The sequence below is a fragment of the Benincasa hispida genome, chromosome 4, assembly GCF_009727055.1.
Source record: "Benincasa hispida cultivar B227 chromosome 4, ASM972705v1, whole genome shotgun sequence".
Classification (NCBI taxonomy): domain Eukaryota; kingdom Viridiplantae; phylum Streptophyta; class Magnoliopsida; order Cucurbitales; family Cucurbitaceae; genus Benincasa; species Benincasa hispida.
In genome coordinates, this window is record NC_052352.1 from 45,164,767 (window position 1) to 45,169,835 (window position 5,069).

Here is a 5,069-nt window from a genome sequence, read left to right on the forward strand (position 1 = left end):
ATAGTAACATCCGTGAACTTTTAATTGAGGAATTGTATAGAATGACCATATTTTATCTCTCAGCTTGATAAAGAACAAAAAAAAATGTCTCAATTGAAATATGGGCAGCGCCAATTAAGAAGATTTCTCTTTCTTTATTTTTCCATCTTTACTCTTTAATCAAATCAAACACCAACTGAATAACACAATCTGTAATTATTGATTCAAAACCTAAAAATCTGGTCTAATTTAAAGATTCAAACTTCTTGAAATAAATTATGGAAATCGTTTTTAAAAATTGTTACATAGATCAAATGGTAGATTGGGTTTCACAAGAACTATGGTAATCGTTTCTAGCCGTCACATGAACAACATCAACAAGTTTTAATTGATTATTTTCTATCTAAGATTAATAAAGTTACTGCTTTTAATTCATTTTTACTTTCTTTATTGCTCTCTCTCTTTTCTCTTATTTATTTATTTATTTATTTATTTTTTTGGCCCACCGAGTGATGATTTTTTTTTTATAGTTGATTTGAATTTTTGTTAGCAAATAGAATGCGATGGCCTCATGTATGTATTTTTTTAGGGGATTAGTGGCTTGTTTTCTTGGTATTTTTTTCTTTCAATTGATTAATACCTATATTCAAATTTTTGTCTTTCTTTCTTTCTCTCTCTTTTTATTTTATTTTTTTTTATTTAAAAAGGATATTGTTGGACAAGAAAATGTGAGAGGTTGGCGGGAAAAGTGAAACTCGATATCTAAAAACATTTTTCCACCGATATGTTGGCTATTTTACTTCGACAAAAATTATTACATATTAAATAGTATATCATAACTAAGTTATGAGTGTATCATACGTCATCAATAAATACTTGAAGTAAAACATGAATATATCACCAGTATATCTAACATCAATCAACATTTTAAGTGTATCAACAATATATCTAACACCAAACAACATTCAATCAAACTTAATTTTGAAGTAAGACATGTGTATTACATTTATTAGCATGATACCTTATAGTAATCAAACACAAATCAGATGGTAATCGATATTATTGACAATTAGTATCAAATAGTAAATAGATAGAATTGGTATCATTAGCAATCATATTATAATCAATATCAGATAACGATTAGACAACAATTAGATAGCAAATAAATATATCATTAGAAATCGGTATAAGATAACAATAAGATAGTAATGAAATAACGATTAGTATCAAAGAGTAATAATTATCAAATAGTAAACAGATGGCAATCGAATAGCAATAATATGACAATCAGATGATATAGTTGAAGTACATATAGAGATTAGATAACAATCAAAAGAAAATCATATGACAACATTAGAAACTATGAGGGCGTTTGGGGCAATGAGTTAGTTACTATAGTCTATTTTATTATAGTTAGGTTATGATAATTTGTATTTGGGGTGTAGATTATTTTAGTTTAGGTTATAATAGTATGTGTTTGAGGTGTAAACTATTTTAGTTTGAGAAGAAAATAGTAAACACCGTAGCAAATGATAAAAATATGATGAATGTAAAATAGTAAAAACTGTAGTAAATAGTAAATACGGTAGCAAATGAGAATTTTGAAATAATGTTAACTGTACCTAATTAGAGGTTTTGAAATAGCTTTTACTGTAGCAAGAGGTGATTATTATATTTTGATGATAACTCTTGCTCCAAACGCTTCTTATATTTGTTTTTCATTTAGGAGATGGAGTGAAAGTAGAAGTGAAAAAGTACACATTTTTTTTATTTACACTGAAAAAGTCAAAAAATACACATATTGTGTATTTACACCTAAATACACTTGGTTTGTTGGAGTTCTCAACATGGGCCACATAAATGCATCCTTCAAAATTCTATGGAGAAGGGCAAAAAAAAAACCCTATGATTTTCATGACTTGATGGAGTTACTTGGGAATTACTAATAAAATATCACGAAGATTCTTGCTAATACAAGATTTTTTTCATGGAAATTATTGGCAAAATATGGTTGCGAAGGCATTTTTAAGTTACTTTTAATATGTGTGATAGCATATGACAAAGATTTTAACTGGAGTAGAAGGTATTTATTGAGCTTAGTATGAGACCGACTTCATTTGATGACTAAGATATTTAAACCATATAGGTATAACTTTTCTATTTTTGTCTTAGTGATATTATTCTCGTTTAAGAACTAAAGTTAGGTTTGATATAATGCTATTCTATTTTTTGTTTCGCAATAGGTAGATTAAAAAATTCAAATTTAGAAGATTTAGGTAGTTTAGTTTATTAGATCTTGTTTTAGGTTATTAGAATTGTTTGAAATACTCCATATTTATAGGGATTTGACAATAGGGCTATTTTTGTCAATTGTTAAATTTTAGAAAAAAATACATTTTTGGTCCTTAGGTTTTGGACATAGTTTCTATTTATTGCTGAATTTCAAAATGTTATACATTTAGTCCTTAAGTTTTGAGTTTGATTTCAATTTAGTCCCAAGTTTCAAAATGTTACAATTTTACACTTGAGTTTTGCTTCAATTTGGTCCCTATGTTTCAATTTGGTCTTTTTTAATATTAATTTATGTTAATAAATTTAAAATCATTAAAAGAATTATAATTAATTAAGTTTCACTATTTTTTTTATCACTTTTAAAATTGAATGTAAATTTTCACTTCATAATTATTTTTAGTTAATTAATAGAAATTGACGTCAATAACTAAAAATAAGTATTTAATGAAAAATTGAGGTTAAAATGCAAAATTTTGTAACATAGGAACCAAATTGAAACAAAACCCAAATATGAAGTAAAATTATAACATTTTGAAACTTATGGATTAAGTTGAAAGCAAACTCAAAACTTAAGGCCAAATGTGTAATATTGGAAAACCTATGGACCAAATAGAAATTACATAAAAAACCTAGGGACCAAAAATATATTTTACCCTAAATTTCAAATAATATGTAAATGAGTGGATTAGCCATTTTCACAAATAAAAATCTGTTTGGTTATTTTTCTAAAATAACATTCTATTTTTGCCATTTGTCCCGTTGTTCCCTTTTAATTTGACCAATAAACCCTATCGTTGTTGGTTATTATTACAATCAGCCCTTTTATTAATATTAATGTTGATATATCTATAAATAGCTTAAACTTTGATATTGATATTGAGATCAATATTTCAATTGACAATATTCATCTCTTTTATCTTTATCAAAACTTGGCATTAGCTTCAACTTAAATTCTACATGTTGTTATTTAATTAGAAATTTTCAATTTTATTGTTACATTTCAGTTCAATTTGTTTCGTCGAATTTCTTTGTGAACTTTAAATTTTATCATATGTCACTTTAGTAGAATATATATATATATATATATATCTATATATAACTCGAGAAATGTAACATTTTAACAAACTCCAAAAGTGGTTAATTGCAACAATTATCAAGTTTAGCTTTTGTAAGAAAAGTTCAAGGGGCCATTAATTAAATTAAAAGTATTTATGTTACTGAACTTAATCAGTAATTCTGAAATGGTGATAATATATATGAAACAATAATTAATTACCAAGAGAAACAAATTTGCAGTCATAATTTTGTATTTGAAATAACAGAAGATAAATTGAAATAAAGTTGATTAAAAAAAGAAAAAGAAAAAGAAAAAGTAAGAGCCGTACACATCAGATTAGATAATTATGAATTGAAAATAAGATAATTAAATGTAAAGTGAAAATAATGAGTGAAGAAAAGAGAAACACAGAAGGAATAATGTCAACTGAAATCTCTTTTAAAAGCAAACAACACAAGCTGGGTAGCTAAACCGTCACTATCTCTCATAGCAAGTAATTAACTCTCTAAATTATTATTATTTTCAATATCCCTCAGGTCAAATCAACCCGTTTTATCTTATTTATATATCATATATATATATATATATATATATATATATATTATTTATTCTTTCATTAATATAATTAACTAAAACTTTGACACGTAATCTTTTATCTTTATTAAAAAAACAAATTGTAATTTAACTTTACAAAAATTAATAATTAGGGTTTTTGTTTCTAGTAGAAGTCAATCGATAGGATTCAAACCTCTAATATCTTAGTTGAGAACATATATTTAAATCAATTAAGCTATGTTTAAGTTAGATTTGTGTTATGACTATGTTTATTTAAGGTTTTTTAATTTTTCTTCTTAGGCTATTTTTGGAGTTGTCTCATTGGGAATATGGCTTAGAGGTTGTTACACATGATGCTAACTCTGAGAGTATTTCTTTCTTTATTTGAATTATTTTGCTTTTTATTTTCTCTGTTGCTTTGTTTCCACTGTACTATTTAAGTCCAGAAGTATTCCTGCTAGGGTTGCCTCATGTACTATTGTGTAAGATCGTTTATTAAGTATCAACAGATATCTTCCTATATGGCTTGTGTTCGAAGAAGCAAGAGTTAATCTTAGTTTGTGGCGGAAAACTCTTCATTTGTTCTTGTTGTGAACGTTTCATCCTTACAAAGTTTTATTTGGTCTTAGAGAGAGCCTAAGGCAACTTTGGTTGAGAAGAGTTTCTCTTCCTTAGGATCCTAAGGTTTCATTCATTGATAAGGAGTTCTCAAACTTAGGAGGAGCCTAAGTTTCTCGAGTGAAAGGAAGTTCACAAGAAGGAAGAACTATATCTTCATCGTGAGAGGAGGTCTCACATACTTAGTGGAGCTAAACATTACTTCACTAATATTTAGATACTTAGAAGGAGCCTAAGTTCAATTGAGAAGACGTCTCATATCTAGGAAAAGTCGAGGTGATTAAATAAGTCGGATTCTACATATATCACTGTAATCATCATTATTTGCATATAAGTAAAACGTTGTAAATGTTTGACTTTTACATATTAGTGAATTATCTTTATCGGGTATACCATCCTCTAGATGTGGGTGGTTTATCACCGAATTGGATTATGAACTTCTAAATGTTCATTCTTAATTTGTTGTTTGTTACTCTATTGTTGTCTCTGAATTTACTAAAATGTCTTGTATGATATCTGTCTTTGATGGAACGGATCATCTTTAAAATTTCAATAATATATATATATA